The following is a 10,816-nucleotide window of genomic DNA, read 5'->3' as shown; positions in this document are numbered from 1 at the left end:
CACCAGTGATAGGATGATCGCCTTTTGTGGGCACATGTGACATTTTGTTTTTTGTACTTATCATTTTTGCCGATAATAAGGTGTTTTTCAACCTATGATCGAAGACGATGTATTTTTTGACACACTCCTATATATATATATATATATATATATATATATATATATATATATATATATATATATATATATATATATATATATATATATATATATCACTCTTACCGGATTATCTTGTAAATCATGTTATGGAATGGTTTTTAAATTTACATGTATGATTATTGCAAATGTCTATTTAACATTCGAGAAGCAATTGCATCTGCTAATGTATTTAAAGACCTTGGAATATGTTGATATTCAATGTAATCAAACTCACGTTCCAGGAGACGCACTCTCAAAAATAATCTTAATAACACTGGATTTCTAATGGCATACACTCTATTAAGCTGTAATACAACGAGTTCAAAATCTAACCTCACAATCAAACTCCGAATCCCAAATGAAATAGATTCAGATAATAACTCAATCACTGCACTATACTCGGCAATGTTGTTTGTTGTTTGACCGAGGCTTACCCCATGCATAGAAACTAACTCGTCAGAGGGCGAATAGATAACCCAAGCTGCGGAAGAAATGTTCCGTGTACTACGACAAGCACCATCAGCAAATCCAATGTATGTTTGGAGAGGCATCGACATCTGCAATATCAAGAGTAAAACCAAGATAAGCAGGAATAATGACGAAAAACACTCTCTAAGCTAAGCACACTTTTTCAACTAAAACACACTTGATTGAAAGAAAAACTAACCTAACTAAAAGTCTCCATACCCATTCTTTTAAGCATAATACCTCTTCAAGTAAAGACCATTTCTGGGTTTACCTAAAGAGTTCCCGTCAAAGTATACCAACTCATAGGCCCCTTTTGCTAGCTTTCGCTTGACAATATAGGGCCCATGCCACATAGGAACGAATTTTCCAGCACCTAATTTATCATTAGCTTGATCATACAATAACACTAGGTCTCCTTCCAAAAAAATTTCGAGGGGTCACATTCTGATCATACTGAGCTTTCATACATTTTGCGTGAGTCTCGATCACCATGCAGCATCACGTCGATTCTCATCTAATTGAGCTAAGTATAACAAATGCTTTTCCTCTTCGGAAGTAGCTGGAAGTAACTCGATGGCCATTTGCAGTGACGGGATTTCACACTCAATGGGTAACACGGCTTCCAAACCATAAACTAGTTGGAAAGGAGTGAACCCTGTTGATGTTTTTACTAAAGTTCGGTACGCCCAAAGCGCAGAAAATAGCATGTTGTGCCAATTCGACCGATGAATCCCAATGATTCGTCGGATCATGATAACTAAAACTTTGTTGATGGACTCAACCAGACCATTCGCTTGTGGATAATAAGGAGTTGAACTATCGTGACGTAAACCAAGCTGGCCTGTAAGTTCGGTCATCATAACGTTTCGAAAATAACGCCCATGATCAGTGATTATCGCTTGTGGGACACCAAACCTAGAAATTATATGATTGAACACGAAAATTGCAGCTGTCTTGCCGTCTGCCTCGAATGTAGGCATCGCCTCGGCCCACTTAGTAAAATAATCTACCGCAAGGATGATATACGCATGCCCCCCGGCCGAGTGAGGGTTACAAGTAATAAAATCGATACCCCATTTGGCAAAAGGACCAACGGTAATTATAGGGTGGAGAGGAGCAGGTGGAGCGCGCATCTTACGATAAAAAATCTGGCAGTTGTGGCATTTTCAGACCGCCGTAATACAATCTTTAAATAAAGACGGCCAGAAGTAGCCAACGCGCAATATCTTTTGGGCTGTGGCATACCCAGACATATGACCGCCACATGCTCTAGAGTGACAGTCATTTAGAACCCTTTCATCTTCTTCGTGAGTTAAGCAACGTCGAAAAATAGAATCCTCCCCACGGCGATAAAGAGTATCTCCAATAATTTTGAATTTTTGGGACTGGAAGCGAATTTTCCGACGTTCCGACTTTGAAATTTCTGACCGAAAGGATTGGGTCTGGAGATAGATGATGATATCCCCATACCACGGATCTAAAGTGCTGATTAGAAACAAAGATTCGTCCGCAATGGGCTCCTCTGCCACAGTTTCCGTGTCAGCACGCGGGAAGTCACACATTAACTCGGCAAAAACTAAAGATTTCTTAGACTTAGATTTCTCAAACTCCAAGCCGAACTCCTGCAGGATAACTATCCATTTAGAGTACTTGCCCCCTAGCAATTGTTTGGTCAAAATGTAGATCATAGGGTTGCAATCTGAAATTACTGTAGTTTTGTGTAGTAGAATGTAGTGACAAAAACGTTGGACAGCTTGAACAGCTGCCAATGCCAATTTCTCCACATGTGAGTATTTTAGCTCAGTTGGATTTAACGTTCGACTAAGGTAATATATCACATGTTCCGTTCCGAATTCATCTTCCTGAACTAATACCATTCCAATGGTGGAATGGGAGGCGGCGAGATACAAAAAGTAATCCTGGTTGTAGTTGGGAGGACGCAACAACGGTGCATGGGTCAACGCGTGTTTGAGTGCATCAAAAGATTTCTGAGCTATCTCATCCCAAGAAAATTGAGTATTTTGTTTCAAAAACCGTGTAAAACCATTTGTAACCTCGGCGTAGTTAGGAATGAATCGTCGTAAAAATTTTGCTTTCCCCTGCAAACTTTGGAGTTGGCGAAGACTCGAAGGAGGAGGCAAATTGATAATAGCTTCGACCTTCGAGGGATCAACGTGAATGTCGGCTTTCGAAACTACAAATCCCAGCAATCGACCCATTTCTATACAGAAGACACATTTGTGTGGGTTCAACCGAATACGATAATGCCTACACCTCATAAAGATTGCTCGTAAGTGGATGAGTTGATCAGCTCGATGTAATGAATGAGTAGGCAAATCATCAAGATACGGTTGCACAATGTGTTTGATGTCATGAAACGCATAAGACATCGCCCTCTGAAAAGTTGCTCCGGCATTCTTAAGCCCAAAAGGTAATTTGCAATAATCAAATGTCCGCCATGGACAAATGAAAGTTGTTTTTGCTTGATCGGCAGGTAGAATGTTGATTTGATTATATCCGGAAAAACCGTCCATAAAGGAAAATATTTCGCTGCCGGCACAATCATCAATGATTTGATCGATATAAGGAGTTGGGTAGTTGTCCTTTGGACAAGCTCGATTAATGTCCCTATAGTCGATGCATATTCTTATTGTTCCTTGTTTTTTGTTAACCGAAACAATATTCGATACCCAATCCGTTAACGGGATCGGATAAATGAAACCTACTTTCAACAGTTTTTCAACTTCTGCTTTAATTGCAGCAGCTTTTCGTGGGTGAATCTGACGCAAACGTTGCCGGACGGGTTTAGCATCTCGGTAAGTCTTGATCTCATGAACAACAATTGCGGGATTGATTCCTGGCATTTCCTCATAGGACCAGGGAAACACGTTGCGGAATTCTTGAAATAGGGCCTTATATAATTGGATTTCGTCATCTGTACACGAGGCACCTATATGAATGTTCTCAACAATTCCGGGCTTAACCGAAATGTCAATGGGAATCGTTCGAGAGATGTTTCCCAAATTCAACTCTGAATCTGGATGTTTCATTGGATTCTGAGGTTCCTTGACATATTCAGTCGTAAATATTGATGAGAAATCATTTTCAAAACGATCATCCTCAGGTAAAAACGAAGATCTGTGATGGAGATCTTCCCATGGTAAATCATCTACACATAGGATTTCACGAATTTGCTCATCAGAGTGAACAAGTTCAGAAAATGTAGTTAAATCTGAGGTTGATGTGAAAAGTGATTCCTCATGGACCACATTCATTAAGTCATTTTTGGTTGAACACGGGTCGGCAAAAGACTGCACGGCTTCATAGGCAATTTCATATGGACTCAAAGGCATAGAATTACCGAATGAGTCTATTTCAGATTCAGAAGGAAAGATCCAAGGATCGTCATAAAAAATAGTGTCTGATGTAATCATATGAATGGTTGCAAATGAAGATGATGCGTTGATTGGAGGAAAAGGAAAATTTCCCAGTAAACCGGCATCTTTAATTAATCCTACTCCAACATCCTTGTATGGGATAGTTGTTTTACCGACATGCTGAATACTCTCCGAAGAGGCTGGGTCGGATGAAAAGTAAGCCAGTTGGTCTATTGTTACGATCTTTCCATTATGTGGAAACTTTATGACTCTAAAGACCGATGAAACGACCGCTGTCATAGCGTAAGACCAACTTCGACCTAAGAGAAGGTTGTAGTCTAGAGGGGCATCAACCACCTCCACATCTAGACTAACGGTTTTTCCTTCAACCCCTATAGGCAAATCCTGTAGAATGCCAAAAGGATGAAACCCACGACCATCAAAGGCCTTAAGAATTGTCGGGGATTGATTTAGTGAAGGAGAACCAAGCGATCTCCAACACTGTATCGACATAATACACGTTGAGGCTCCCTCATCAATTACAGTCCGATGAATAGGCCTGTTTTTTACTATCACTGGGATCTAGAAAGCCATTTGATGAGGCAAACGCGGTGTACGATTTTCTAGATCAAAGATTATTAGGTTCGGGTCCTGAACATCAACAGCTCCTATAGCCGACAAAAGTAATTTTCGCTTTGCTGGGCATGATTGCAGCACATCCAAAGCCGACATTGCTGAGGGTGAAACAGCTAAATCCTCAACAATGTTATAATTCTGAGCCACTCTCGCATGTGGATTGAAAGCTGACTTTCGAAGTATACCCTTGGCGGGCGGTTTGATTACTAAGTCTGGATTAGGTTTCTCGATCTATAGTGGATCAGAACCGGGAGCTAAGGTTGATGGATTAGAATGAGAAGATTCTGCTTCTTTGCCATCAACAGGACTTTTACTACCATAATCTTGCGATCGAGTCGCAATCCTTACATGGGACATCATCAATATGGGTTCTTTATTGGAACTCGAGGAAGAACCTATCATCTTTCTATCTTGATTTGGAAATGGATCCTTCAAAACAGCAGGAGTTTGGGAACCTTTGACGATCTTTGCAACCTCTGCGCGATGAGGGCAGTCTCTTGTAAAATGTTCTTCGTCACAAATGAGACATGGATAACGAGGTTTGTGCTTTTCATCATTGGATTCCGCCTTTTCAGATTTCTCTTTTGAACTTTTGTCCATTTTATTCTTCTTCTTTCCTTTCTTCTTTCCACCGGATTTTGATTTAGTCGTAGATGATTCTACAACGTGAATATCGGCAGAAACCTCTGCAGAAGAATCTCATGTCGGGGAATCAGGCAAGGTTATGATAGGAGAAGAATTCTTGGAAGACTTCTTCTTACTTTTAGTGTTAACCGTACCAATCATACCTCAGCAGCATGAGATCCCGAAGGAGCTGCAGTGATTTGATTTGACTTGGGAAGATCGGGGATCTTTTCATGTAACGTACTTGACTGAGTATAGACCAAGTCAAGGTACTGTGCTTGAGCAATCACTTGCTCCTCAATAACAACTCCAACTTTAGCAACATCTTCAGTGATCCTTGGCAACAAAGATTTTACAAACCACTCAGCCAAGATTTGATCCGGAATAAATACCTTCACTAAATGTCGTCGACGTCTCCACTCATGAATATGATCTGAAATGTACGTGGATGTCGATTTTTTTAGCGAAGTTAACAATTCTGTGCCATTGTCATATCGGACTGGCAACTGGAAATGAGTTAAAAACAAGGTAGCTAACTGACTAAAATTATAAAAAGTGCCTCGCGGTAACTCAATGTACCACTTGGCCGCGAGACCAATTAAAGTGCGCTGGAAAAGTCTAAGACGGATCAAATCATCTGTGATGGAGTTAGACGCACACCAGAGGTGGTAAGTCATCACATGGTTCGACGGGTCCTCTCCAGATTTACCTTCGAACTTGGGAATGTCACTGGGCAACTTATTCGGCATTGGCGCCAAAACAGAAGATAATTAATTGGATCGTTCGTTAGGCGCGACAAGTCTGGTAAGTCCAAAGTTGCAATAAACGGTAGCTGCCGATTAGGATCCCTAAAACTCTGGGTCATGAGACCAGCCCCAGGAGGAGGATATCCAGGATAACTAGGAATAGGAATCACGTTCGGGATATTGTATCCTCCTGGAAAACCAGGATTAACCGGACCGTACTGGGGTTGTTGAGGTTGTTGATAAGTGTACCCAGGATACGGTTGATACTGATAAACTGGCTGCTGGACAACAGGACCAAATTGGTATTGTCCCTGGTACAGTTGATAAGTGAATTGTGGTTGACTTGTGACAACCGTACTTAAACCAGGTTGTCCTACAGGCATCTGAACCGTAGTTTGAATCGTGGATCCAGACGGTGGTAAAGATGTCTGAGGAGTAGATACAGGAACAATAGAAACTGGAGCTGTCGATACTCCAGAAGTAGGTGGGGTAGATTGAATAGATGTTGCGGCAGTTGCAACAGTCGTTTGAGATGGAGTACGAGGCGTAGTAGGCCCAGACTGAGAAACTATCGAAGGTACAGAAGTTTGAATAGTAGACTGGACTGGCTGCTGGGGTGAACCAGAGACTAAGGGTTGTCCAGTTTGAGATGACAACTGTACATTTGGTTGCAACACCTGTTGAGTTTGCGATGGATCCCACACTATGTTCATTCCGGGGTACTGACCCATAACAGGTTGAGAATATTGAGGACCATAACCGGGTTGAGGGTAGGTTTGATAATTGAAAGGTACATTTCCCGTCCCTTGAACATAAGATTGACCTTGGGGTGGTTGGAAACCTTGGTTCGAGTACTGACCTTGGGGTAGATATCCCTGAGGCACGTACTGATACTAAGGTTGACCTTGAGGTATAAATTGATACTGGGGTTGACCTTGGGGTACATATTGAGTCTGGGGTTGACCTTGAGGAACGTATTGTACCGTAGGCACGTACTGTCCTTGAGGTTGCCCCCCAGATGCAAATTGTGTACCTTGAGGTTGCCCCCCAGGCGTTGATTGAGGCTGCCCCCCAAGCGGTAACTGGCCACCTTGAGGTTGAGAATTGGGAATAGAACCTGACATCATAAGAATGTCTTCTGCGCTCAACGGCTTTGCACCATTGCTTCCAGTGAATAACCCTTGTTCAATGGGTTGAGGAGATGCTCCCGAAAAAGTACCAGAAAGTGACTGATACCCAGAGGGAACAGAAGGACCGCCGTACAAAAAAGATTCAGGGGATTGAGTAAACATGGACGACTGACCTGACATATTTACGGGAGTATAAAAACCTCTAGGATGATAAGGAGCACGAGGTGGTGAAAAACTTAACACTGGGTTTTCCAAATAATTAGTTAAAGAAAGATACCAAGTAGTACTTCTAGGTGGACTATAAAAAATTGATTCACGCTCCCTTAGATCAATAACAGGTTGATTTTCAAGGATAGGGATGCCTACTTCTTCTTCCGGAGCAAGTTCTTCAATAGATATCAAACCAGAAGGAAGATTTTCGGTGATTACTCTTTCTACCCTAGGTGAATTAGGAGCACTAGAAGTTGGAGAGACAAACCCCGATGTTGGAGTAACAGGTTCAGATATCTCAGGTTCTTCGCCTATATCACTAGTAGATGAAAAGCTACCAGCAAGTTTGGAAACCGAAATAGCTTCAAGATTATAACCTGTTTCTAGAGATTGGTAATCAGGATGAACAACCAACAAAGACTCTCCTTCTTCAGGTGACCCAACTTTACTGCCACTAGGAGTTACGAGGAATTTCAAGCCTTCAAGATGGCTCGGGACTTCTTCAGGAGGTTGGCCCCAAAGTCTACGGGACTGCCTTGGTAATTCAGCCACAGTTAAAAACTTTTAACTACTTCACACGCAAACAAAGTAAAATCTCAATGAAAAACACCTAAAGCCTCTAAAGAACCAAACAAATTTCAATCACACGCCTAAAGAATCTAGAGATAAAACACACACAAACAGTAACTTTCTGGACCGAAAACACTAGTTGGTGATGAAATCCAACGTCGCAGAATTCATTACAGAAATGGAGGTTGGAACAGTTACCCCGACAACCTGCTTAATGAATAGACTGGACCAAGTTCCTCCACTTTAACCGTCTCGAGTGAAGTGAACCCCCCAAAAAATCCAAGTGAGTCTAGCCGACGTCTGCTCCAGGTACAATGGGATCTTCCCACCACTGTCACCTTAGGAAGAATCCTAAAGAATATGGTCACTAAGGCTACCAACTGAGACAAATACACCTGGGGGAACAGTCTACGATCCAATACGCACGCAAGGGCAGAGTAGCAAGCTCAATCCCCTTGAAGGCTCCTTGACATAATCCAAGGTTTATCAACAAGTGACCCCAGGCTCCTCGACAATGGTTAATCCGAGGTTTACCACTTTTAATACGTGAATATCTGGCGTCGTTCCCAATGAGGAAGGATTGATTCCCACACTGGTTCAGACACGATCTCGTGCTTCTCCTTTAAGAGGAGCTTTCCCAGAGCATAAATGCAACAATTGGATTTCTTCCTACCACAAGATACAGCTACTTGTTTGTTTTTACTTTCTTGGAGAGTTAATTACTCTCCTACTCCAAGACACGAGCCTAAGCTAATTTGGTGTATTAGAGCCCTAGAAATAAAATGTTACTAAGTGAATTTTACTTTAAGCGTTAATTTTAGTGGTTGTTTTTTAAGTCAAGAGGTGGTGGAGATGAAACTTGTGGTGTAAAGACTCGACTCGAAATCACTAAAAAGATGCACCTAAGATGATTTAAACAATCTTTTCTCTTCGATGAACTTCTAAACTGAGAAAGAATTTGAGAATGAAAATACTTTGTAAACACAAATCTTTCTCAATTAAACAAATTAAAAGAAGAGCTTTTCCCTTTCCAAAGCACTCAAAAACGAGACAACTAGTTATTTCACACAAATTTCCCTTTTCTTTTCAAAGCACTCAATCACTACAAAAACAAACTTTTTCAAAAGAGATTTTTTTTTTTATATTTTGTAAATAAAACACACAAAACTAATGAAAATGACTAACTTTGAGAGCTACAAACTATAAAAAACTACTTGAAGTCAAAGCCTACTAAAAGTCTTTTTGAGGATGTTTTACTTAGCTAAATGTGAGCTAAGGACTAATTTATGCAGAATCACAATTAGTCAAAAAACAACCAATCTTTCGTTTTCTTTTTGTAAAAATGAAAATTCCAAACTTTCAACTACAAGCTTTTCGAATTTTTTAAATGAAAAACTCAAAGCGAATTCCTCAACAAGGGGAGATTTCATAAATGGTCAGACTCACAAGAAGACCAGTAGACACCAAGGTAATCTGAGGTCCCTAGGGCTTCTAAGCTCAGAGCCACTACACAACCAAAAACGAAAAACAAACCCAACAAGCAAAATTCCTAGGAATTCCACCTAAAACCCTAATGCTAATGAAATCAAACCAAGGAAAGTTTTTGACAGGGAACAAGCAGGTCTGGGCAATGGCTAAAACCTATAAACAAATTCTAAACTGATAAAAAAGAGGAAAATTTAAAATTTTTCAAATTTTTGACCGGGTACGCAAGCAACCTGTTTACACAGGTGTGTCTACGCTCTGTGCACAAAGGAAAAGTGCGTACAGGTACGCACTGTGCCTAACTCAGAGGGTGCGTACCTCTCCCAAAACTATGAAAAATGAAAACTAACTCAAAATTAACTAAATTCGCCCAATCCCACAATCATCAAGTCAAAAACAGAAACAGGAAAAACAGTTTCTCAGGTCAAAGTATAAACAAAGAAAAAAATCAAGTCCCCACTATGGTCGCCATTTTGTCGCGCGGAATGAGTCGATCTTGCGGACAAGATAGACCTTCCTAGAATCTAAAGAAGACCTAACGACAAGCAGACCAACCAGACACTATCTTTCTCTAAATATGCTTCAATTAACAATAGCAAACAAAGGTTTTTAGGGCCTACCTTTGGTCCAACGCAAGCTTGTGGATGCCCTCGCTCCTTTGATCCAAATGAGCTCCTTTTCACGAATCTACAAACACAAACAAGGCAAACACATTAAATAGCACCTGAAAAACCAATTGCATAAAACATATTTAACATGAAAGTCAAGGAGTCCATGAAACAAATAACATAAGATACTTGTTGAGAAAAATGAGTTTGATTGTATTAATTCAAAAGAAGAAGAACCTTACAACCTTTGCCTTGACGCTGTACAAGCTCCTCCCAAGGTCCAACAAGATGTCTCCTCTACTTTGACAAGTTTCACTCACTCTCCAATGGAACCAAGAGGTATGTGATCTCTCCTCTCAAGCTCAATTAAAGAGTCTCAATTTCACCAGCATTTACCCTCAAAATGTTCAGCTTCTAACCTCCCTAGTCCTCACCCCAATGCCTGTATTTATAGTGCAATGGATGGAAGTTACTAGGTCCTCCTTCAAAGGGATAAAGCCCTTCTTCAAAGGGATAGCTCCTTTAGTCAAGGGATTAGCTCCTTCTCTTTTGGGATGCATGAACCACCTCAGAGCGAACAATCCACGTCAAAATTCCTTCTAGAAAACTCTAGAATTAACCCAAAGTGAGTTTTTTAAGATAAAAATTGCGCCTTTTGACTTTCACAGGGGTCCGCACCTACACCGTTAGGAACAGAGCGGGTAGGTACGCAGCTTTTGTACACAGAAGGTGTGGGACCGCAGGTGACCATGAGAGAAAGTGCGGAACCAGAGTTACATTGATTTTTAATGTCTTTCTCCCACTTCCAAAGCTTGATTTGAAGA

The sequence above is a fragment of the Pinus tabuliformis genome, chromosome 3_1, assembly GCF_031772625.1.
Source record: "Pinus tabuliformis cultivar Carrire ecotype Pingquan chromosome 3_1, CPIR1, whole genome shotgun sequence".
In the NCBI taxonomy this organism is placed as follows: Eukaryota; Viridiplantae; Streptophyta; class Pinopsida; order Pinales; family Pinaceae; genus Pinus; species Pinus tabuliformis.
The sequence above is the reverse complement of the archived record's forward strand: the minus strand, read 5'-3'. Positions refer to the sequence as shown.